Source organism: Podarcis melisellensis (assembly GCF_964234715.1).
Source record: "Podarcis melisellensis genome assembly, chromosome: 6".
Classification (NCBI taxonomy): domain Eukaryota; kingdom Metazoa; phylum Chordata; class Lepidosauria; order Squamata; family Lacertidae; genus Podarcis; species Podarcis melisellensis.
In genome coordinates, this window is record NC_138538.1 from 28060977 (window position 1) to 28087955 (window position 26979).

A 26979-nucleotide genomic window follows, 5' to 3' on the forward strand; every position below is an offset into this window, starting at 1 on the left:
CCTCCAGTTGTTCTGGATTACAACTCTCATCAGCCCTCAGTCCAAAACATCTGGAGGACACTCAATTGGGGAAGGCTGCATGAATCATTATTATTTGTCTGGTTCTCTTTCATTCCCATCTTCATGTATTGGTCTTTAATAACCAGTGTGATATTTTTATTACTCCTTTTTGAAGAGGAGCCCTCACAGCTGGGATTTTGTTAAGTTTGCTTGACAACCATACTACAAGGCTCCCTGATATTTTGTGCTGCCATTAATTTAAAAAAAGCAGGTTATGATGCTGTGCAAGATTTCTGCTGTTTGGTGGAATCCAACAAAAGGCAGAAATGGGTTTACTGGATTGAGACCAAGGTGGCTGGTTTGTCCTCTGTCAACACTTTCATATTAGACAACAAGATCAACATGCCTAGCTAAAAATCTGAACTCTAATTTTGGAGAACATTATTGTGAATTTGGAAATGATTGAAACCTCATATCTGAACATCACTGGATGGATGGCTGCTTTTATGGTGTGAACTATCCCTTCTTTTCACTTTGGGGTTTTTCTTCGTAAGCAAATTAAGTGCAGATCTCCAACGCTGTAGGGCTGATTAGAAGTACCGTAATTGTTACGAGCATTTTAATAGAATCCAACCTTCTAAGATTTATGGCAGTCAATAGACAATGTTGAGGGAGACAAATGTTCTTTGAGGTTTTGTCTGTCACTGCTTAGGTCTCTGTCTCTGTCTTTCTGTCCCAACTTCATAAAAGGATGGACTAGCAAACCTGCCCTCCACTCTCTCTTAACATCTGGCCTTTATATTGAGCACTGGTCTTTGAAGAGCGTGAAAAAGAATTAAATAGCAAAGGCATAAAAACAAACGTTTCTGAGCCCACTTCACAGAATACATCTATATTTTTTGTGTCTCTTTGTTTACTTTGTTCTCACACGGTTCTCTGTAAGGAAATCCAAGTCTGCAAGTTATCCTCATGCCCCAGAAAGCCCAATGACAGATGATTCACTGTGCTTTAATACAGATGTGAGAGCACATCTTAAGAAAATAGCTCCTGTATGCTTGGGGAATGTGTGAAGGGCACTCAAGTAAATTCTGCTTGGATATAGCCACGTTATGCACTACACTGAGTGAGGTGGCAGAATTACAGATTGTACCACCATACCAGTGTTCAACAGCCTGGTACTTCTAGATGGTTTGGGTTTTATAATTCTCATCAACCTCAGCCAGCACATTGCATGACTGTTGTTTGGAGGGCACAATTAAAGCCTGTTGACTATTAAAGCTCTATGGTGGATTTAGGGGTTGTTATTATTTCTGTATAGACCATAGCTTTTTTATATTTAAAAAATCATCATGGTGTGTTTAGAACATAATCAACCACTTCAACCATAATATACCACTTTTTTTGGGGGGGGATTTGTAGAACGCTTTTTTTTTTTTTGCAAAATCTCAAAAAACTTTCTGACAGCTGAATCTTGGCATATGGCAGCTCTAACCAGAAGCAATGCAGTTCAGAATTCAGGCATGGTTAGGATTGTACTGTTGATGGTCCGCCACCTCATCAGAGCATAAGACAAGACCTGCTGAATTGGTTCAAAAGTTCCTCTAATTTAGTACCCTGTTCCCAACAGTGATCAGTCAGATTCTTCTGGAAAGGGCCTTCACATCCCCCTTAGTTTTTTTGTATTCAGCAGTACAAATGGGGACGTACAAAAAACCAAAGTTCACTGTTTTAATTTGTATGCATTCTCCTCCTAAATTAAATAGTTGTTTTAAAAAATGTAACCATTAATTAGTGTGCCAAAAACTCATCTTCCTAAATATACATATATTATGCTTTGCTATGTTGCGTGTTCACGTTCAGGGGAATTATTTTAAATTGACGCCCGCAGATAAAAAACAAGACTACTGTTACACTGGTAAATATCCTGGAGGAAATAATATGCAGGAGGATTTTGGAAAGATCTTGGACATTCGGCTACCAGCACCCTGACCATGGACTATGCTGTCTGGGACTGATGGGAATATGAAAACATTTGGAGGGCCACAGCACAGCTGACAACATCTGGAGGGCCACAGCACTGATCAAAAGTTCCTCTAATTTGGTATCCTGTTCCCAACAGTGATCAGTCCCTGTCTTAAAGGGACCGCTTTTCTCACTTGTGAATTGTTTTGCTGAGCGACAAAGCAAAATTGGCACACACTTATCAAATTATGTATATTATTCAGGTGCCTGAATAATTTGACCATGGGTACTATATGCAATTTTCTGTTCTTCCTCAGGCAATAAGGTGTCTTGAGCCAGCCCTGAACCTTCAGTATTCTCTTTAAGTCATGCAGATAAAGGTGATTTCTTTTACAGTGCATCTATGCATATAGATGCCTTTTGATATCCTCTCTTCTTCAGTTTTTCAATACGGGGGTTCTATTTTGGTATAAACCAGGGGTAGGCAACCTAAGGCCCGGGGGCCGGACCCGACCCAAACGCCTTCTAAATCTGGCCTGTGGACAGTCCGGGAATCACCATGTTTTTGCATGAGTAGAATGTGTCCTTTTATTTTAAATGCATCTCTGGGTTATTTGTGGGGCATAGGAATTCGTTCATCCCCCCCCCCAATATAGTCTGGCCCACCGGCTGAAAAAGGTTGCTGACCCCTGGATAAGCAGTCTCTTTTCCCTTGGTTATCTTCAGCTTGCTGTACAAACATTCTATATCTATAGTTATTTTTCTTTATTGACAGTATGCCAACATTGGTTCATTTTTTAAAAAGAAGTGTTCCCTTTCCTTCCTTCCTCAGTTTTATTTTCCTCACATAACTTCATTCAATTTTGCTTTCAGGACTGGCCTCACCATTAAGCAGAGTGAGGCTGAGACAGCTCCCTCAGGCAACTGATTTTGCATGTTATGCAAGGGCAGAAAAAAGGTTAATTTATATACTTGTTGTATTTATACTCCCAGAGGGGAGGGGTGGAGAGGCACCTATGGGATTATCTGGTTTAGGAGCCAAAATAACTAGACCAGCCAAAGTTACAATGCACCTTGACTGGGAATGTTGAAGCAACGTTTGCTGTTCTGCCTCAGGCAGAAAAGTGATTTGGGCCTGCCCTCTCAGAAGGGAAACCATTTCATGTTTACTTGAAGCTAATAAGTAGTCTAAAGAATATTAGTCAATTTTAAGTAAACTTGAAATAAAGGGGGTGGGGTGGGAGAGAGAAATCAGGTTTACTTGAAGCTAATAAATAATTCAAAGACTATTTATAGGACTATTTATTTATCAACTTCAAGTAAACTTGAAGTGTTTTTCCTTATCCCTGAGAGCGCAGGAAAAAGTCACAGATCAAAGCCTATTTATTTATCAGCTTTGTTCAAGTAAGCTTGAAATATTTTTCCTTATCACCTCTTTTATTCAGTTTGCTCCACTCTTTTTTGGTCATAAAACAATAATGTCTATGTTTCCTTAGGCAGCCTATAGATTTCTTACATTATAGATTTCTTACATTATTTTTTAAAGTACTGTGTATTTATTTGTATATGCTCCTCCTCTATACTGTTTGAATCTTCTGTGTTGTTGCTATTTTTCTCAGACAGTGCATGTGGAAATTTATTTATTTTGTAATCCCAAAAAGAAACATAAATAGCATAAGAAATGCTATTTTTATTGATCTGTTATTAATGCCTGTTATTTATGCAATACAAATTGAACATATACCGTTAATTCCCCCCCCCCTTATTCTTTCACTGTTTGTTTTTTCCATATATTTTAAAGTTGCTAAATGTTCCTTTTCTTCATAGTTGATGGTTGGTTGAGATTCCTACATTGCAGTGAGGTGGTCTAGATGATTGTTGGGGTCCCTTCTAGAGATGGGAAGGCCTGGGAAAAAACCCAGAAAAATTGGGGGGCGGACCCAGTTCCCCCCAAGCCAATTTTTTTCTGTTTGGAAAAAAACTGAAAAAACCCTGGTGTCTCTCCCCCCCCCATTTTTCCAATTCCCCCCAGGCCTTAGATATTCAGTGTTTTCATCTCAATTTAAGTTTCCTCTCTTTTTCTATTTTGCTATGGATTTCTGCCTGACGTATTGCTTTGCTGCCCTATCCTATTCCTCATCGCGACAGACACTTTATATTTAAAGAACATTCAAGCAGACATTTAAAGCACACGACATATTCCAAAGAATCCTGGGAACTGTAGTTTATGAAAAAATACCTGGAATTGTAGGTCTGTGAGAGGGAAACTGCACTGCAGAGTTATTGGAAAGTACCCATTGCTAGCAGATGTGTTGATTAACCTGTATAGATTAAGCAAGAAAACTTGCTTAATCAACACAGCCTGCAGAGGCCAGGTATTTTTGGGACAGAGTTTGAATTAATTTGGTAAAGAAATCATATCTATTTTAGCACAGGCTACCTAAAAGTGGAGATATTGAGATGAGATTTGCTGCAGTGACAGAATGTATTTAATTTTTAAAAAATAAAAGAATGAAAGAGGAGTGCATTTTTTCACAATGGGAAGTAAATGTAGTTTGTGGTGTAGTGACGGGCACCAATTGTGATGGTTTAAAAAGGGTTGGATTCATGAAGGATAGCTCAGTTGGTTAGAGTGTGGTGCTGATAACACCAAGGTTGCAAGTCTGATCTCTGTAAGGGACAGCTGCATATTCCTCCACTGCAGGGGACAGGATCAGGGATGTCCAACCAGTAGATCGTGATCTACTGGTAGATCCCCAGCTGATCCTGGTAGATCATGGGATCCTTAAAAAGGTAAAGGTACCTCTGACCGTTAAGTCCAGTCGCGGACGTTGTGGCGCTCATCTCACTTTACTGGCCTTGGGAACCGGCGTTTGTCCGCAGATAGCTTCCGGGTCATGTGGCCAGCATGACTAAGCTGCTTCTGGCGAACCAGAGCAGAGCACAGAAACACTGTTTACCTTCCCGACGGAGTGGTACCTATTTATCTACTTGAACCTTGACATACTTTCGAACTGCTAGGTGGGCAAGAGCTGGGACTGAGCAACAGGAGCTCACCCCGTTGCAGGGATTCGAACTGCCGACCTTCTGACTGGCAATTCCTAGGCTCTGTGGTTTAACCCACAGCGCCACCTGCGTTCCCACATCATAGTAGCAAAGTAAAAAAAGAATATTTGTGCATGTGAAAAGTGCTTGTGGAAAAAACTAAAAAACTCTGTGCAATCCTCCCCCCAAAAAGCTCAACAACTCTGGGACTTCCCTCCTAAAAAAAGCTCAAAAATTCTGGGCAGTCCACCCCACACATGCTCCTCTTCCCTCCAATGACAATGGGTAGATCACTGCTAGTTTTTTTTTATACTGGGAGTAGATCACATTCTCTTGGGAGTTGGATATGCCTGGACTAGATGATCCTCAGAGTTTCTTCCAGCTCTATGATTCTATTATTTCTTTATGGGTAAAGTCATTAATGGCTACTAGGCGCAATAGCCTTTTGTTACCTATTGTTACAGAAGCAGTGCACCTCTGACAACCAGTTGCTGCGGACAACAGCAGGAGAGGTCTGTTACCTTTGTATCTTGCTTGTAGGATTCCCATAGGCATATGGTTAGCCACTGTGGTAAATAGGATGGGCTGGATTTGTGGCATGTTGTGTTGATATCATACTATTCAGTAGGTGTCTGTGGAACTAAGTGCGGCCATGCTCCCCGCTTCAAAGGAGATGCAGTGGTCATAATAATTTGGGTAAGGGCCACTCTTTTCTAGGACCTTGGGTTGGCAGTTTCAACAGGCTTTTATCTTCCACCCTTGACAGAGAGCTAACTATAAAAGACTGAGCAGTAGCTTGTCTCCATCTGCCCTATACTATTTAAAAATCTTCTTTATTGCTACATGGCTGACTTTCTGGAATGTGCCTTTTGTAGCTAGTCAGTGGCCCATGTTTCTCATTCAAACTTGTAATGTGCAATATAATACCACTTCTGAAGAGAGATATAATTCCTTCTTGACATGAAATCTGCTTCTTTTCACCTCTCTTGTAAATTCCCTTTCAGGCCGTCAGGCTGCATCTCCTTTCTTTCCATTCCTTGTCATACTTGCTAGGGCAGTGGCTGTCTTGTTTATGACAGCATTTACCTCATGAAATATATCCCATAATTCATGCAGTTTGGGAGGGAGTAAAAGCCAGCCAGCCAGCCAGCTTCAAAAGTTCTTGGCTTCCTTTGCAATGCACATAAGACAAAGAGGCCTAGAAGACACACTTATGGGTCTAATAAGACACAGAGTCCCTGTGGCATCCCTGGTTTTTGATTTAGCAGTTTGGGTTTCCCATACGGCAGTAGCAGACTGTCTGAAATAGTCGGCAGTGACAGAAGGCACAAAAATCGCAGCAGGGACGAGATGGTGGCTTGCAGCTTGACCAAGTAGGCACACAGTTGGGTGGTGGTGGTGGTCTTGGTTGGGGAGGCTTTTTTTGCTGTGCCTTTTTCTGAGGAGGGGAAAAAAGGATGAAAAGCTTAATAAATCTTGGCTACAATAAAGTATAATAAGTGTTCCAACAGTGTAAGGTTGCCATAGTTCAGGACACCCCAAAAGTTGTTGAGTTTTTTAAAGGAAAGCCTGCACAGTTTTTCTATTGACTTGCCTAAGATCCAAGACAAAGCACCACATTCCCCCTGGACGTCAGTTCCACCTCTGAAATCCTGTTAATGTCTGGGAAGATCCAGATGTATGGAGCCCTGCAACAGTGAGGATTTGTTGCTCTTAAAAAATCTACTTAAAATAAAACCCCAGAGAAGGGCCATAGATCACTAGTAGAGTATATGCTTTCCTTGCAGAAGGTATTGGGTTCAATCCCAGGCATCTCCAGTAAGGGTGAACTGAAACCCTCAAGAGTTATGGCTTGTCAGGTTTGACAATACTAGGTTGGATGAACCAATGGTCTAACTCAGTATAAGGCAGATTTCACTGTTTCTACTGGTCTGTGAAGCTGGTAAATGTAGAATATCAACATTGTTGAATAATAAAGAAGCTTAAAAAAACATTATTGAAGGTCAGGAAGAAAGTCTGTGATCCATTTTTAAATCCAATTTTTTGCATACCGGTCAATTACCGTAGTTTTACTATGGATATGTGTAGTTCTCTGGAAATAAGCTTAATTTCCTATCTAGTTGTTCTGCTGAAGGCAACCGTATAATTTTTCTTTTAGCATGTCTGGCATTCACAGATAATCTCATGGTTCAATTGATCCGATTGTATAGATTCTGATTTAGTTCTCTACTAGCAGTCAAACCTAATATCAAACTTGTAATTAGTGGCAACCCTGCCCCCCCAAACTGTGGGATATAAAGCTGTCAGTCAAGTCCAACATTCCGAGAAAACTACTGCCTCTATGTGGCAGGCAGTTTTGTCAGTTGGTCGATTGCTTGGTTGCTGCTAGGAGTTTTAACTGGTAACTGCTCGGATGCAGTGTTCTCATGATTCACTACTATCTAGTATATAGTTTATCTGTCATGTAACCTAAGCCTGCCTTCAGGAACAACTGTGTAAACCTGAATGAATCTGAAAGTAAAGTAGTTTATGTTAATATGATTCAGATTCATGTGTGTTTTCTTTAAGAGGAACAGAAAGGGATTATCAACCAGGAAGGTATAATTATTGATAGGACTCAAACGAGTTAGCAACCCTCTTGTTGCTGCATAAACTCAAACAGAGGATCGTTTACTCTGCTAAATTATATAAACGTCCCCACACGAAGCATATCCAGTATACAGGCAACCCCTGATTTACACTAGGGTTATGTTCCAGATTATCACGCACTTGCATGAAATCATGTGCAATTGAAACACTTCACATATGGCACATGTGGCTAGCATCTTATTGAAGCTAAGTAGTTCTGGCCAGAGTGGCAACTGCTTGGGAATTACAGTTATGCTGCCTTGGCTTCCATGAAGGATATTGTGTTTCTGTGTATGTATAAACTTTGGACTAAACTAGATGTGAGGTACATACCTTGCTTTTTTCTTAACTGATTTTAGAGTGTGAAGACACAGAAAGGTGAGTTATATATATAAGTACAGAGATACTGTACTTGTTAATATAAGCTGGTAATATAGATATCCCCATCAGCAACAGAAGTGTAAAAGTGAGAAGTCCTATAACCTGTTACTGACAACTTGAACTATTTTGACCTTGCTGACTTTTCAAGATGGATCACTCACCTTCATAGATTTCCTTTTCTCAGCCTCATTCCTGCTGAGCTTCAGGGACGTTTTGGTTAAATCTTTAGAGGGGAAAAAACATTTTATTAAATGTGTTACAATGCATGAATGTGTAACATGAAAGTAGATACTTTGTGTTAAGTTGTGGGCGAACATAGCAGACGACACAGCGATTCTTCAAACAGCTCTTCTTTATTCCAATGTCAGAACAGAACTAAACTGAGGGGCTCAGTCAGCCTGCTTATATAGAGCTCCAGTACCTTGTTACTGTAACAACATTCTAAAACTATCCAATCACAGAACGTCACTTTTCGATCCTTCATTTGCCTACAAAACTATCCAATCACTGAACGTCACTTTTCGATCCTTCATTTGCATAACTATCTACAGTATCCCCCTGCTGGCCCAGGGTGATAACTTCAGTACATAACACTTTGAGAGACATGGATTTTCTCACATTGCTTGTCTCTGTCCCCTTATTCCAAGTAATGTGGCAAATTACAATATGTAACATGATGACATCACCTTCGGTGTCACCTCACATTTTGCTTACTTCAGGGGTAGGTGATGTAGTACCCTCCAGATGCTACTACACCACCATGTTTCATCCCCGTGAGTCCATATACAGACCTGGACGAAGGATTGACTGATGCCCCAAATAACTCAGTTGCAGGAATTCCAAAGAAATATGCATAAAATGGCAAAGTGATCAGTTCAAGTGCTTTATATCAAGAAGGTTACATACAGCAATGCAATGCAGGATTCCTTGCTGCTATACCTCAGGACGGACACTGAAACAGCAAGCACCATGGCTTTGTTTGTGACAGGCCAATTGCATATGGGCTACTTATATAAAAAGCCAGCTACGTAAGCTGGCCCCAATTAACAACCCCTGGCTTAGAGGTCTGTTCCCCAGTCCCATCCATCTCGCAGATAAGGGAGTGGCTGAAAGGCAGCCAGCTTGAGACTTTAAAGCTTCAAAGCAAGCAGAAAACATGTATGAGTTTATTTTTGCTGTAAATACGAATTACCGGTAGTCTTGGGGTTATCTTGACTACCAAGATGGTGTTTACAGACCTTCCAGGACATTTGCACCATTTGGTTCTATACCCTGCCGCCTCACCATCCCTGATCATTGGTCACATTGACAGGGCCTGCTGAGTACATTTGGAGGGGGGATACTGTATTGGCTTTTATATGCCATTCATCATGAGATGTCAATTGTAGGGTCAGAAGAACTATACATACAAAAATATACCTATGAAGAATGCGGGGGGGGGGGTTAAAGAGATGGGGAGTGATGGCAACTCTATGCTTCTCATGTATCTGAGCACTAAAAACGTTTTGGGTAACCCTTACTGAATTATATATAATCTAGTGCAAACACCTTGCTCCATATGTTCATTTGATTTTGAGCATGCCAGGTTTGCTTGAGCTTTTGAGCATTCAGCTTATCACCAGGTGACATTGCCTATAACTTTCAGCACTTGGAGACATAGCTTCTGCAACTCTCCTCCTATTTCTCCAACAGTTCTCTAACCCACCTCCTTTCTTCACCTCTTGCAGGTGAAAATAATCTCCTTAATAGGCTGGGTGGAAGTATGACATTGAAGAATTGGGTAGGTTTGGATGTAATGAGAAGCCATGGTTTCCTGCTGTGTCAGGTGTGGGGAATCATTGGTCCTCCAGATGTTGCTTAACTACAGCTTCCATAATCCCTGGCTATTGGCCATGCTTGCTGCACAGATGCTCTTACAAAAATATAGTACTGCTAAAAATCATTGTAATTCAAATCAAACCTTTATACACCACCTGGATATAAAGCCATAACTGACCCTCTGCAGACAGATGTGATCCATGTGACACTGTCAAAATCATATGTGGGCCGGGAGTATAAAGTGCATTGGGGCAGACAGGAAGGAATGTCTCTGCCTATGTTGTACCACTGAAATCACTGTTGCCCTACCACTTTCCAGATCAAAAATAACTCCACCCAGGAGAAAAAATGGCTGTGGGAAAGTACCCTTCTCACTCAGCTGTACATTAAATTACCTCCCTCCTCATGCTTTATAGCAATTTAGCACAACCTATGTCAGTTCATGTTTCATCTAGTTCCTCTCTTGGAAATCTCACATAATAGATAATATGCCTTTTGTGTTTTAAATACACACTGAAAAGCCTTATGGTACTTGTTCATCATTTCCCTACTGAAGGATGTAATTGAAAAGGCCTACAAAAAGAGCGGTCACACCTTCTATCAGCGCTGACTTCCAGCACCTCTGCTGACATTTACTTTTGTCTTGCAGCCTTTCATCTTCTAGGTCCTCAATTCCATCCTGATTTGCTTCATGTGCTCTTTGTAACTGATGATTACTCAAGAGTATAATGATCTCCATGTAATCCTGATGACAGTAAATCTATACTGATAGAAAGTGTGAAGCATCTTTTTACAGGCCTTTTCAATTACAGTCGTTTCTCATTTGTCTATTTATATTTGTTTCTAATATAAGCAACCTCGCTCATATGCTCCCTTGCCCTTGCAGGGATTTATTTACACATACATTAATGTACATAGCAGACACATGCAAGGGTGTCTAGACATGTACCTTGTCTCTTTTCCTCTCTCAGTACCTTACTGTTTAGAGTCTAGAGTTTGGAAGTAGGTCTGAGTCACACAGTTATATTGTTCCTTTTTTGATTTGTTAGAAAACCCAAGGTTGCAAAACAAAGAATTTTTCCCTGCCACTCATAAGAAGAGCCTGCTGGATCAGGTCAACGGCCCATCTAGTTCTGCATCCTGTTGTCACAATGAACAGCTAGATGCCTATGGGAAGCCCAAACATAGGAACTGAGTGCAAGAGCACTCTCCTCTACTGTGGTTTCAAGAAACTACTATTGAAAAACATCCTGCTTCTGGCATAGCCATTGTGGCCAGTAGCTAGGAGCCATTCTTCATGAATTTGTCTAGCCCCCTTTTAGAACCATTGAAGTTAGTAGTCATCCCTGCCTCCTGCGGGAGTGAATTCTATTGTTTAACTATGTATAAAGTAGTACTTTTTTTTGTTTGTCCTGAATCTTCAAACATGACTCTGCATTGGATGTTCCTGAGTTCTAGTGTCATGAGAGGAGAATTTTTTCTCTCTATCTACTTTCTCCAAGTCATGCATAGTTTTTTTACTCTCCATTTTCTCCCTCCTTTCTCCCCTTCATCCTCTCTTTCTCTCTCACACACTCATATACACACAAGCACATGTCCTATTCTGCCATCATCCATTCATTCTCGCATGTGCAGGTCCAATGGGTAGAGAAGCTGAAAGTATCATTGGAGGTTTGGGCAGTTGTTGCTATCCTTCCCACCATTGCATCTGAAAAGCTAGCTAGAATGGATCTTGGAAAGCAGTTGTTTCCTCAGTACTGAGCATGGAAGAAAAGTGAGCTGCTTGTTTGTTCTGATAATACTGTGGTATTCCTCCACAGATGGCTTGTTTTTCTTCAGTGCCAGATACATAGAAATGATCTATTGCTCCTTGGCAGCTCACTTTGGGAAGGAAAGAACCAAAGAGGAGGCTAGGCAGGGGATGTTCTATGGCCTGGTGGTTCTGGACCCATTCCAAGACATCTAATTTTAGCAACTGCCTGTATATCTTCATTTTTCCAAAGTGGACTTCGTTGCCATTACAGATGGATTGTGATAACACATCTTCTACCAAACCTCATGCAAGAGATAACTGAGATCCAGTTGACTTTGTCAGAGGAAGTAGAACACAACTCTGCTCCATTCTGGTAGTAGTGAACCTGACTTCAGCAGTCAAGGTAATTATTGAGATTTATTTTACATTGCTTTTATACTGCACCCTTCAGTTATATTCTATGATGGTTTACAAAAATACTTTGGGTGGGATTCACCTAAAGAGCCACATCTGCAGAAACCCTTGCAAGGGCTTCCACTTGCACAATGGAGCTTTCCCTCATCTTCTCCCCTTGTGCCCCTGAAATTACCTTGTGTGTGAGAGAGAAAGCCTCCAGAACAGGACATGGGGAGGAGGGGGGAATCATTCCATCTGGCGAGCTGAAATGCTTCTTCAGACAGAATGTTCAGAATAGTGCTACATGGAATTCCAACCGATCTAGCTGGCATTCTCATTCAAGAGCATTATAAAGGAAAGCGAATTCCACTATTGTCTTTTGCAATGTTCTGTGATTTATTCCCAAGCATTTAGAAGTCATGACAATCCTTAACTTGGGTAGGCTGTATTCTGAAATGATAGCAGATTCAGGTCAATTATGAAAGCCATATTTTGCTTAGATGTTGAACTTTCCCAATATCAAATTTACTTTACTCTCAATTTAGTTCAATTAGCTATTTGTGAACAGATGGCTAATGTAAATGTGTTTCTATTAATCCCAGAATGCCTATGAAGAGCCTTTATAAAATTAGCCTTGAAGTTTTGATTGACTCATCTGGTAACTCTGTGATGTGGTGGAGTTCATATGGGTTCAGTTTGAGTAGTCCTGGAAAGCTACCCCATAGCTTTATGCTTTTTTTAAGGATGACAGAGGCATTGGTGGGATTGTGACGATTTGAGCTAAAGTGCAAATATAGCTAAGGGATTTACATGGATTCAGTCACTCAGTATCTAATAGGAGTATAGGCTTTTGTTTTTGGAAACGCAAAATTAATCAGCTGAATTTGAGAGGTGTTCCTTTCCACTCCTACTTGCCTGAAATGACAGTATTAGTTTATTTTTTAAATAAATAAATAATGGCAGGGCTTAGTTCCAGATTAGGTCCAGGTTGATCAAGGCTGGGCTACAGAGTACCAGAACAGAGGCATAGGTAAAAGTGACATAATGAGTTCTTTCAGAAGTTGCATGCCTCCCAGTTCTGTTTTTAAGATTCCAAACAGAAGACTTTACTGACCTACTATTGAGATAGGTGGGAGATCCGGAAACTTGATTTTGTTACTATTTACTGTACTGTTGACAGCATTCTGCTTTTCCTCAAATACCATGTAAGAGTAGCTGGTTATGAGCAACGTGCAGCAGAGAAGGAAGCCAAGGAGGAAGTTCCTATATTCCATTCTGGTGTGAGAGAGAAAGAAAATAACGGCGTATTAATTTTTTATATCAGTCACATATACCTGAGGGAAAAGATGGTAGTGCAACTAATGTCAAAGTATACAAATATTTTTGCAGCGTTTCGTTCTGTCCTTCCAACTAGTCACCTTTGCTAGAATGGAGAGAATGTAAGACCTTAAGCTCACAAACCCTCTAGAAAGCCCTGGATTCACTTCTGGATGAGTTTTTTAGAAGATAAAAAGGCATCAAAAAGGATGCCAACTTTTTGTTGTTGTTGTTGCTTTGCTCTGTTTGCAATAACCTCAGTTACTCACATCAGTATGGGGTCAAAGGGAGCACAGGCTGTTCGGTTAAAGAGGCAAAATTATTACAATAGGGCAGAAATAGAAATCTCACTTTCATTTACTGATTAAACTAGCATCATCATCATCATCATCATCATATTTTTTTATTTATATCCCGCCCTCCCCAGCTGAAGCCGGGCTCAGAGCAGCTGACAACAGTAAAATAATACAGCATTCTAAAAGCAATTCATTATAAAATCAGTTCAAATCAAATTAATGGGCTAGAGTTCTGCAAAGTAGCCAGAATATTATCACCACTGCCACAAGATAGGAAACACCTTTAAAATTTTGTTTCTATGACAAGATCTGTTTAACTATATTTTTGACTGGCTCCAGGAAGAAAATACATGCAATGTAATTGAAAAAACTATGATTTGGCTTCTACAATTCAAAAAAAATCTGCTATACCAGAACAGGGAATGTAAACTGTAAACTGTTGTCAATGTGCAAATAATTAAAATAGAATTAAAAAGGGCTCCTTTTATACCCCTATGCCCTGCTCCTGCTATGTTGTATTCTTACAATTTCTCTTTGCTACTGTAAAGTAAATATTTGTCACTGCCTTTTGCTGAAACAATTGAAGTTATTGTTGAAGCATTGTGAAGACATACATAAGAGAAAATACGAAGCACCTGATTGCTTGCATAAGGCAAGAGGAAAGTAAAGTATCAGCTTTCTTTAATCCATGAACAAACAATTAAACCCAAGTGAACACTAGCAAATCAACTGAAAAATTCCAGTGGTGATCAAATTTAAGCAGCCATTTCCAAGTCAAACAGTTCCAAGTTTATCCATTCTTAAATATCAACTTAGTCCCATAAAAACTGCTGAACACATTTAAACTCAGTCATCTTAACAACAACAACAATTTATTATTTGTACCCCGCCCATCTAACTGGGTTGCACTGGCCACTCTGGGTGGCTTCCAGCATATATAAAAACATAATAAAACATTAAACCTTAAAAAGCTTCCCTATACAGGGCCACACTAAGAAGCTATTTTTAAATATCCCCAGAGTTAGGGGTGAGAGCTATGTATATAAATAAATAAATGGAGAGATCCAGTATTTTATTGTAGCTGAGATTTGACACATCTCCTCAAAACCATAATGGAGCTCCCCACCCTGAAAAAACCCAGAGCCAAATGAAGATAGGTTGTGGGTGCTCAGCGCACACTGGATGCTTTTGGACTGTTGCAGGAGGATGGGGAGATAAATATTTGGGGAGAAATAATGGAACGGAGGGGCTGAATCACTATATATAGTAACATTTTATTTCAGTGCCCCACTTCTTGTTTTCTATTTTTAAATTGAACTTGTACACTGTCTTGAAATCCAGTATGGTAAAAAGGTGAGTGAGACTATTAAGAAACAATGAACATGTTCAAACCAAACACAAACCAACACTTGTTGCTTTGTGGAATATCTCCATAATATTTTGCACAACACATGTTAACCACAATCCCACACATGGTCAAGTATGCTTAGGTTCAATGAAATCAGTTTCATTCTGGTTTGCATCACCCATCACAACAAGTTATGGCCTGCTTTAATTATGCAAATTGTTTTATTACCCAATTGATTAGGGGGGGAAATGACTCTCAGGGTCCTTTCTCACTCTACAGTTCTATAGTTTTGACAGCTATCAATAAACAATAACACAGAAAAGGTTTGTTTTCAAACTTTTAAATAAATTTTTATGTGCCCGTCTACCTTTGGGAATGTTACATATTGAGAACACATTCAAACCAATTCTCACCACATAATCCCAGAGAAGACAAGGTGCAAAGACTTGTGTGTGATGTGTATGTCTGTGTGCAGGATATAGTACATTTTAATCATTATTCATGAATGTTAAAACCACCCCACATTGAATATGTATTATAACATTCATGTTATTTAAGAAATAGGCCTTAAAAACCCCCAACTTAAGCTCAAAACACCAGTCATATACATATATTTTTGCTTCATTATTTTTCCATCTAGCCCTCAGAACTAATCCTATCTGTTACAGTTGGTCTGCATCGATTGATCACAGTCCATCACAGTTATGAGTGCAGAAGCTCACTGGAGTCAAAGGGCTTCGGTTCTGTGATGCATTATGGCTATCATTGTGTTCTAGATATGACATGCATAATTTGTTAAATATAATAAATTCCCTTCTGTTTTGCAAGTGCATCAGAATCCATTTGTTTCAGGAAAACCAGACATATATCAATTATTCATATTATTCAGTGCCTCCAGATGGCCTTGATCTCTCAATACAAATTATTTCATAGTTACCTTCTCTGGAGCAGCTCTCTAGGACTTCTCTGTCCTCTCCTTTCAGTTCATTTGTAAAGAGCAATGAGTCTGTTCATTGGCATTAAATATTAGTTTTTAAACTTGTTGACAGGGGAAAAAAGACGACCACAGAGCAAAGTTCTATCAGTAGGGAAATGCACAGTGAAAGTCTGTGATCACGCCTTCTTACCAATAATATATTTCAACTCTAGGGCATTTTTCCATTCTGGAAAATTCACTGGCACAATGCCACATCTTAATATGGAACATAGCCTGGGCCAGCTGATTGCTCCTGTTAAGACTTTGTCCGGGTTAATAAAACTACACTAGCTGAACTAATTTAATAGAACATATTTAAATTTTTGCAAATATTGAATTTAGGCTCACATAAACCAGCTGAGCCCTTGTTGAAATCAATTTAGCTCAAACCATCTGTAGCAAAAGCAATAGATTTACAGTATTTTTCCATGTATAACACTCCCCCCCCATGTATAAGACACCCCCTATTTTTGGGAATTCCAGATTAAGAAAATGGGGGGAGATTGTGTCCATGTATAAAATGACCCACAATTTTGAACATAATTTTTTTTATTATAAAACATCATCTTATACACTGAAAAGTACAGTAAGTGCTATGTAAACTGGTTTAAAGCAGAATGACCAGATACTAAGTTTGCACTTGATCTGCTGCTAAAATGTAGAGATTTATGGGTTAGGAGTGAAACTGAATCTGAGTAAGTAGTGCTAAGTTACACATAACACTGAAACATTAGTCCCTGATGCTTGTCCTGGAAAGGGTATCCGGTAGACAATTCCAGATACTTCGTTTGCTCTTCTCAGCCATGGCAAGGATGCTCACACATGTCCTAAGTTGTTGTGGTGGGCATTTTGCCAGGCTGGCACAAAGAGGGGAAATACATTAATTGAAGAGGGCATCTCAATGCACACTCCTTAATCATGTCTAGGATGACCTATAGAATGCTTGATGGCTCAGCCACACTTCTGCTTATCCCATACCTAGGACGCATGGGTCTGGGTAGTTTACCGCTTGTCACATGCTTTCTAGACACAAGTCTGAGTGGTTTTCTGTTTGCACTACTGCTTTCTCCAGAAAAACCCACTCTTTAGCACTGAATTGGAGCAAACATCAATCCGCAGAGAAACTGATGTTTGCTCCAATTCCATGGTAAAGGGAAACTGTCAGGATAAGCAGAAGTCTGTCAAAAAAAGAAAGAATGAGCTGAGATGCAGAAGTTTCCATGTGTGAAAAACTCATGACAGAATGTAACCTTTGTGGCATGTGGCTTGTCTTGGCCTTTTTAGGACTGTTGTGAAGGTTTTCAAAAAGAGTTGTTTATTAAAAGGAGCTATAGTTATGATAAATATTAGTCTGCATAGTACTTATGAAAAGAGTAACCTCAGGTAGTCTTAAAGGAATTCTACTTTGTTCTATTGTGAAAAGATAGCCAACCTTTTACAGTATCAAGCTTTCTAATCGGTACTGATGGCAAGAAGATACATTTGTTGTACAAGCAACCAGACAAACGTTGTGTGTGTGTGTGTTTGTTTGTTTGTTTGTCTGTATGTATGTGGTGCGTGCGTGTGCAGTACCTTGTGTATGTAGCACTAAGAAGGAAACATAAAGCTAGAAAGTAAATAATGATTCTGAAGACTGAGTTCTTGCAGTTACCAGTATTGCTCCAAGAGCATGTTATCTCCTTTGTTGATTGAGAAACTAATTCTTCTATAACAGCTATCTGAATGTTTGCCAGCTAGCCCACATTCACTTTGCATTAGGATTGCCATACAGTGGTACCTCAGGTTAAGTACTCAATTTGTTCTGGAGGTCCGTACTTAACCTGAAACTGTTCTTAACCTGAAGCACCACTTTAGGTAATGGGGCCTCCTGCTGCCGCTGCACCGCCGGAGCACGATTTCTGTTCTCATCCTGAAGCAAAGTTCTTCACCCGAAGCACTATTTCTGGGTTAGCGGAGTCTGTAACCTGAAGCGTATGTAACCTGAGATACCACTGTATTTCAAAGAGTGAAAATCTGGACACAAAAGTTTTCAACGAACGAATCCCGGCTATGTCCAGGAAATTCCGGACGTATGGCAGCCCTATGCTGCATATTTGTAAAAGTATAACATTTCCAAAAAACCCCCGTGTGTCTAGATTTATTTTTTGGGTTTATATTTTATCCTCACAAACACCCTGTAAAAAGCTATAATTTATATCATTTGCATATATCATTTGCATTCTCCCCGGTAAGCAATGTGTTTTGGGCAGCTAATGATAAACTGAAGCTGAAATAAACCCTGAAATTTACTACCAACTGGGGTCATGGGAAGCTGAGAAACCACTAGTCTTAACCCTACAACTGGGATCATGCTTGGAGTTTGGTGCATGAGGAGAGTAGGTTACTATCTAGTGTACCCCAAACAATGTTTCGGTCAGCAATTTATAAAAAGGTTTATTCTACTTTATGCCATTCCCCCCCCCCCCAATTCACTGCTCATGCATAATACAGTTCATGTTCTTTCGAACAAGGACATGCAACCAGCTTTTTGTTTGTTTGTTGTTTACAACAATTTGGGCCTTGTTTAGAGATGCTTTAGGAAATCGATCTTTGTGAATTTCAATGCAAATTGACCTGATATGAACCACCAAGACTAATGTCCAGATAGGAACTTACAGTGCAATCCTCACCATGCCTACTCAGAAAGAAGTTCTATCAAATTCAATGATGCCTACTTACAGGAAAGTCTAAGCTATCCACTGGCTTTTAGTTTTGATGTCAAAAGTATCAAAATATGTTTAAAGCATGCATTTTGAGAGAAAATGTGTTTAGGAACGCATTTTTAAATACTTAAATGAAAATTGTCATTATTTGGCAGATTAATGTGGAAACAGGTTGGGTGCAAATTAATAGACTATTTCGTTTTATTCGGAGTGATTTCAACGGGAAATTAATTGACTTTCCTTCTACGAAATTACATAAATTCTATTAATTTCTAAATACACCATTGTTTAGTAGGATTAGCCCCTATCACTACGGTATTAATCTTTATTATAAAATATCAGTATTACAATTTAGTCTCCAGTCCTTGTACCTGGAAGGAAACTAGATGCCAGTTATCTGATACAGAAAAATATAATACTGTGGCTTTAGGCTTCATAAGTGTTTATCATAGTGGCAAAATTCAAGGACTGAAGGATACAGTCATGGAGCAAGATGTTCTCCATACTAGATGGCACATTGACATTGATAATAATAATAAGCAAACAACTTTTTTAAAATGACACATCTGGCAATGATTGTCTGAATTGCACTAATGTCACACAGGGTGAGCCAAGTCAGCATTATCAAGTTGTGTGAGAATTCATAAATAAGTTGGAATGAAGTTATATGGCTTTAGTAGAAATGTTATAAGGAACTAAGTACAAATAGATTATTAATGTATTAAAGGGAAAAAATAAGGTTAGAACATGTTAAGATAAATTACAGGACAGAAAACAGAGGAAGATGGAAAGGAATTGCTGAAACAGTTAATTGAAGTGGAATACAAAAAGGGAGGTGTGAGGAGGTCGTTGAAACAAGTGAATGAAAGATAAGATATTGAAATTATTGGATGTGTTTTAAACTGTTTTTGTTTTGTTTTGTTAGTTTAATGTCTTAGTGTTAGTGTTATGTAGTGTCTTTGTTTTTGTATTGTATTGTATTGTTCTGTTTAATACTTTTTTTTTCTTTTGTAGTGCCTAAACTGTTAATAATTTTTTTTTAAAAAAAGAGAATTCATAAACAAAAACAAGTTGCTGAAAACCTAGATGTTGTAAACAGCTTGCCTAAAGTTCTGTCCAGTATGAAGGATCCAAGAGCATAGGTAGTTCAGTTCCCAGTGATACTTGACGTGACAATTGAAACACTTTTGTATAAGGACTCAGACTCTTTATGAGTCTTACAAACCAACCAACCAACCAACCAACCAACCAACCAACCAACCACTCCAATATATCTGAATGCGGAGGGATGCAAAGAACATTCTGGGAAACAATAGGGTTTGGTGTCATCTTATGCCATTCCCACACATATATTAATCTTCGGGGTGGGGGGGGAGGCCAAGTGGGAAGCTTTCAGTGGCTTGAATGCAACACATAGTTGTCTAAATCACACAGTAACAGTCTATCTAAATTGTTAGTAGCAAGATAGATTTCTTCCTTCATTCTCTGTGGATTATTTATCATGTTTATATACTGTCTTACTTCCAAGACAGTTTATAATTTAAATTACTAACACAATGAATGATGCAAAATATTCTCAGGCTGATTTCAGGAGCTGATGACACTAGCTCCCTAGCTTCTGCTTTCCCTCAGGGCAGCCAGATCTTAAGTAGCCCAAGGAAGGTGAGGTTGGATTCCCAAGCAGTTCTTTCAGGATACTTTTTCCAAGGGCTGATTGTTATTTGCTTCCTGGCTGGGCTTCTGCTCTTTTGGCTTTGCTCAAGGCACACACAGGTCTTTCTGCTTTTGGAAATGGTGGATAATACAGCCCCAGTAGTATCAGCTTGCTTTGGTTTTATTTTCTTCATGTTCATTAATAGATTTATTCGGTATCATATGTGGATTATTGCCTAAGCTATGGATGTCTAACAGAGACCTAGAGTGCGAATATATGTAGATATTATTTGAATTCATTGTACAGTGGTACTTTGGTTCTCAAACTTAATCTGTTCCAGAAGTTTGTTCCAAAACCAAAGCGTTCCAAAACCAAGGCACGCTTTCCCATAGAAAGTAATGCAAAACAGATTAACCTATTCCATACTTTTAAAAACAACCCCTAAAACAGCAATTTAATATTAATTTTACTATCTAACAAGACCATAGATCCATAAAATGAAAGCAATAATAAACGTACTGTGCGATAAAATAAATAAGACAGTATTGTAGATGATAAAAATTTAAATTATTATTTTTTCTTACCTGCACTGATGATAGTCATTGTTTGGATGGGGGGCTTACCCATTTCCACAGTCACACAATCAGTAGCTGAACTGGGTTCCACACAGTCACAGAAACAAATTAACCGAAAAAAGCCTCAAAATCAAAAATGCAAAATAAATAGCAAAAACAAAAGCACCAAACTTAATCTGTTCCGGAAGTTCAAAAACTAAGGCGCAGCTTCTGATTGGTGCAAGCACCCCGGATACAATAACCAACAGCTGCACCAGACATTCGGCTTCTGAAAAACACTTATTTCCAGGTCTTCGCTGTTTGAGAACGAATGTGTTTGAGTACCAAGGCATTTGAGAACCAAGGTACCATTATAATCATAAAATAATGCAACTGCTTTAGCCTAGTGTATGCTTTTCAGAGGGGCAGAGCAATTCTAACCTCTGTCAAAGTCCAGTTGAGGGAAGTTACCACATATAAAGAGGCTATATCAACCAAAGGCAACATGAGATGATGTCACTGGTGTTAAGAGACCAATAGATCTGGACCAGTCTCATCTTGAACTGGGCTGGGAAAAGACATGGAGACCTGCCTGCCTTGCTGTTTATGCTGAGTCCAAAGCTATGGGTTTGGGGGCCTCCCTAGAAATCTTATAGGGAAGCAAGATCTGTTGAAGTGTTAATGCTGTGAACTCTTCCATCTAATGCGCAGCTTGCATATAGGTGTGTAAATAAAACTATATATCACAAAGACACCACTGTCTCCAGTAACCTTCATTCAAAGGAAATCAAGCCCAAGATATATGTTGACAGCCCTGAAATCTTTCATTATTTGGAAATTGTGGTGCAGCTAACAATATAAATAAATAGGAATGCAAGATAAATATTATTAATTAATTAAAACAAAAAAAAATCCTTCCAGTAGCACCTTAAAGACCAACTAAGTTAGTTCTTGGTATGAGCTTTCGTGTGCATGCACACTTCTTCAGATACACAGAAAGCTGTGCATGCACACGAAAGCTCATACCAAGAACTAACTTAGTTGGTCTTTAAGGTGCTACTGGAAGGATTTTTTTTTGTTTTGATTATGGCAGACCAACACGGCTACCTATCTGTAACACTAATTAATTAGTTAGTTAAATTTATTAGTTACTCTTTTTTTACTCAACTCAGAGTGACTTACAAAACAACAGTATACACATATAAAATGGAACAACTGTAGGGTTTTTTGCATATTTATCTTGGAGTTTTTAAGCACTGGCTTGCATAAATTTCTTTTGTAGTAGAAGAGAAGTGTTTGGATTTGATATCCCACTTTATCACTACCAGAAGGAGTCTCAAAGCGGCTAACAATCTCATTTCCCTTCCTCCCCCACAACAAACAGTCTGTGAGGTGAGTGGGGCTGAGAGACTTCAAAGAAGTGTGACTAGCCCAAGGTCACCCAGCAGCTGCATGTGGAGGAGCGGAGACGCGAACCCGGTTCCCCAGATTACGAGTCCACCGCTCTTAACCACTACACCACACTGGCTCTCAGTAGATCTTAAGAAAGTCCATGACCCTGCTGCTGGCTTCATAGCCATTATAGGGAGCATCTTAAATGAACTTTTATGGTTCCTATTTGGAACTTCCCTAATTGTGAAACCATCATGTGGTACAATTTAACTGGGAAAAATTCAGTGTCACTGCTCATAAAAATCTTACTCTGGAAAACAATAGATTGCTGCTACAGGCATATAAGGAAAGGGGAAGGGTGAAGTGAACTTAAAAGCTCTTGTTTGTTTTCATTTGCATACAATCTAGTTGGCATGTTCAACAGTGTTGGGTAAAGTGGGGTCATCAGAAATACTGATTCTCAGTTAGATCAGTGCATTTCAAAGATTCTGTCTGAGAATACTTTCCATCAACATGTCTATAGAGGATCTCCTTTATGTTGCAGAGAATTGTGTGAGATTTACTAGAGCACACATTCATGCAGAGTGCTGCTATCCAGGCCTGTTGGGCTCTGCATGCATGAGAGGGCACCCAGAACCACAGTCAAGACTGCTTTTTGTTGAGTATTGTAAGGGAAACTGTAACGGAAACCCTGTTTGAAATGGATCCAGACAATCCCAGAAAAAGCTCCAGAAGCCCCTGAGTGAAGAAGTCAGTATTTATTTATTTAATATTTCTACCTCACTTTTCACTTCATCTGGGGGTCTCAAAGTGACTGGTAGAAAATGGAAAATATACAATGGAAAATGGAAGACCAAGAAAATCTGACAGGTTTCCCCAGGAAAGCTCAACAATTTGGGTTTGTTCCACCAAAAAAGTTGTCGGGAATTTTACTTTTTGAAATATGGCAACCCTAGATGTAACATCGTTTAGCGAAGAAGCAGAATCAAGCCTCCCCTTCCTCCTCCCTAACTGGAGATAAACTCCAATTCGCTTTATCATTATGTGTGAACTGGGAAAAGCCTGGTCCCTTTAAACTGTGATTTGTTTTAACCACACGGGATTACAAATCATGGTTTGATCCCCAACAAACCATAATTGAAAGTAACTAAAGATCCCCTGTCCGGTGCATCTAACAATACACAATGGTTAGTTGAAAACAAGCAGTGAATGCTTCCTATCTCCTCGTGGCTGTGCCAGAGATGGAGAGGAGAACATGTGAGCCCTTTGCTCATTTCTGCTTGTTAGCATTATATCTGAAATCCACCATTAAGTTTGTGACATTTCTATCCAAAGCCCAAATGTATACAAGAATAGAGTGACCCATTCACTGCAACAGTAATAGGCAGTAATAGTATTATCATGATGAGGGCTATGGAGAATTTTCCAGACACAGAGAACCATGAATTAAAAATGGCTAGTCATATAATATAATTAAGTTAATTTCATTTACATTAGTAAGTTCATTTTATTCAAGTGGATTTAATATCTGAAATTACCTGAAAGTATTATTATTATTATTATTAAAAAATGTGTTGAATTAAACAGGATCTCCACAAAAGCAAATTTGTGTCGCAAAAGACAAAGTTACATTGTTCATCACAAAACATAACTTGTGTCCACATATCTGTCAGTCACACGGTTATAAAAATAACCCATTTCTCTTTCAAAAGTCCATCAGTTTGCCTGCTTTTCTTTATTTTTTCTACATATAATGATTAATTATATCTAAGTTATAGAACTAACTTAGTTATAGGCAAGGACAAATAGTGTCTGTTTCTGTGGGCAAAATTCCAGTATTTAAGTGTTGAACAAGGAAACAGAATTTGATCTTGTGCAGACTATTTTGCATTTTCCCTGCGTACTAGAAACTTTTATTTCCTCCTTCCTGCAAAAGCAACAACACCCCTGAGAAGGGAAAAGAAAGGACTTAAAACTGAGGAAAAATTATAGATGTTTAAGAGAACAATTGCCAGTATGATTTTATTATTCTAAATTACAAACCAGAAGTCACCATAGTCTTTGGAAGCAAAAGGAGATCCTACAGAATCTTTCAGACACTTTAAAAATGATAAGAATTCCTCTCTCGAAAACAACCAAGCTAACAAAAAGTACAAAAGATGGATTTCTTGTGATACAAAATGTTACTTCATTTTGGAATAATGATAAAATTGAAAATATGTAATTAAAAGGGGAAAAGAAATACTGAATATTGTTAAAACAGGAAACCAACATTCAGAATACTAATATGCAATAAATTACTTTGTAGTTATATGGAAGAAGTTTATAATCATTCTACCGCCATTTAGTCACCACTTACTTACACAAGAAAACACCTCTGATCAGGCAACTTTTTTTTTTGTTTTATCAGGCAACTTGTTATAAATTAAAAATAAATAGATCCTTCTTTTATTTTCAGTAGTGAATATAAGACCAAAAGAACAATGCGTAAGAAATGAAAAACGGTTACTATTGTCTCCACGGAATGATTCCAAAACCTTCAGAAAATAATGAAAGAATACTAAATAAATGCTGCCCCACTTAAAACGTCATACACCATTCCTAAAAATGCAGATACCGAATGTACTTGACCAGAATACATTTTTTAGTATAAAAAAGTGAAGGAAACAAAATCAAAAAGAATCTTTTGAACCAAAGTTAGAAGAAGTAAAATCAATAAGATTAATGAAACAAATGAGCTCAGTGTAACAAGTGATGATAAAGTTTTGTTTTAAATGTTAAAAAGGAGAGCAAATAAAGCACAATATTTGAATATTAGGAAGATCTGAGTACCGGTAACTCTTGGATTCACTTTTTCATCCCACCAAGCCATCCTTTGGGGTCTGGCTAGAAGTGGGAAATGGAGAGTCTAAAATGTAAACTTTTCTCCATAAAAGTATGTTAGAATGCAGAATTTATCAGAAAAGGCATTATTATTATTTTCCTATGAAAGTAGCAAGTGGCTACTGCATTCAGTACTCACTAGTGCAAATCAGAGCAGCTTTTCTTTCTTGTCGTCCTCTTGTCGTCTTGTCTGAAGAGAATACGAGCGATGCTCCTGGAGTTTTTGCTGTCACCCTCCTCCCCTACGATTGCTGCAAACCTTTTCCTCTTCTAGCCTTTTTACATAGAGCCACACCGAGTTGCAGCCAAATTAATCAGAGTACCTGGATGGGCTCCCCCTCCCACTTTAATTTACTGCATGTGGTCAGGTGTTTTTTTCCGCTCCACATGACTCTTCAAATCATTTGCAAACAGGAAAAGAGTGTATTTGAACTTAATCCTGTGTAATTTTAATCATAGAAAAATTCCACTGAGTGCAATGAGAACATCCCCAGATGCAAGCCAGACACAAATAATTGCTAGAAAAGCATTTGGAATAGTTCTTTGGTAAAATATCAAATCCTTCCGTAAAGTCCAGTTTTATCTGTTGACTAGGCACAGGCTTCGCTGGCTTTGATGAATGCAAAAGGGTTGGACACTCACTCACAGCCCTAATATAGTTCTAGCCTTTCCTTAAGTCTGAGGCAAAGAAGAAACCTGACAATGATTTGAAATTGAAAAAGCAAGCGACATCTTAGTTATTTTTAAATACTTTAAAAATGCATAGAAAGAAATTAATAGTCCCAGTATTGACAAAGAGCAGGTATGAGTTAAAGGAGAAGCAGTTTAAAATTGTGTGTATCAAGGCTGGACTTTTATACGCTCCAGTCTCCCCTAGTCAATTTCACAAGTGTGCTCTTAATTGATTCTGCGTTGGTTTACACCACTCCATGCAACGTATATATTTTTTTAGTGCTGAACTGAAAATGCTGCTGTACTGCCATAGTCCGATTTGCAGACTGCAAAATCATGCTTGCGTTTTTGTGATTTCTTGGGGGATGTTGAAAGAAAGTCTAGAAATGTAAACTAATAGGCTTATTTGGGTACAAGAGGTGCACCCAACTCAGGCTCCCCAACTTTGCTCCTCCCTTCCTCCAGAGGGGAAGCAGACCATGGAGCAGCAGACTTTGCATGACATCCAAATCAGGGGTGAGAAACCGTGATCTGAAATGAATGTTCGCTCTTGGTTTGTGGTTTGCGTGGGAGCAACAAACAATGAGCGCTGAGTCAGAAATACAGTAATTCTAAGCCATACCGTTATCTGTTTTCCCTCTGGATAAAGATTAGAGCAGATCAGGAGTGCTGGAACCACAGTAGTTTGTTAAGGGTGCTGGGAACTGTAGGTCTTAAGAGGTGAACTATAATTTCCAGGATTCTTTGAGAGAAGTCATGTGGTCTAAATGCACATTGAATGCACTTTAAATGCATGATGTGATTCTGCCATTTGTATCACATCTGAATATGGCCAACAGTCACACATGCCTTAATACAGCGATGTTTTCAGCCTTAACATGGGTGTAGAACCAGCTTTCACTTTTAGATTCAAGTATGCATGACCTTGTTCAGAAACATCTCTTTCCCTCCTGCTCTTCCCCCTCCATTTTTATTTTGAACTTTTTTTCCTAATAGAGTAATATGTAAATCCAAATTTTATAATGCTAAGTGGTAGAAATAAAAGTTACTGATTAGCATCCACCGAACCATGGAACTAGGTCTGTATGCCCCACAAAGTATTGAGCATATGTTTGTTGAAAAGCAGCCTCCAGTGCCATAAGGAAAATGGATCATGATGAAAGCAATGGATATTTCAAAATTAGCTTTTAATATGTCATGGA

The 26979-nt window shown here is 38.9% G+C and overlaps 2 long non-coding RNA genes across 7 annotated transcripts in view; one reads left to right on the forward strand and one right to left on the reverse strand.

Annotated features, from left to right (window-relative positions):
* The first annotated feature begins 7345 nt into the window (after nucleotides 1-7345).
* Nucleotides 7346-26979, forward strand: part of LOC309373216 — a 76662-nt gene continuing 57028 nt past the window's right edge. For 4 of the 6 annotated variants that reach the window (XR_014169852.1, XR_014169853.1, XR_014169854.1 and 1 more), the window contains exons 1-2: nucleotides 7346-7524; nucleotides 11859-11990. This is a non-coding gene — a long non-coding RNA (uncharacterized lncRNA). Of the gene's footprint in view, nucleotides 7525-11858; nucleotides 11991-22766; nucleotides 22977-24530; nucleotides 24608-26979 lie in introns of all 6 variants that reach the window. The other 2 variants (XR_014169856.1, XR_014169857.1) reach the window with 2 other exon arrangements.
* LOC309373227 lies at nucleotides 8178-26799 on the reverse strand. Its single transcript, XR_014169872.1, has 4 exons — nucleotides 25245-26799; nucleotides 20176-20354; nucleotides 13150-13258; nucleotides 8178-8239 (listed from the first exon to the last, which is right to left on the reverse strand). It is a non-coding gene; the product is annotated as an uncharacterized lncRNA (long non-coding RNA).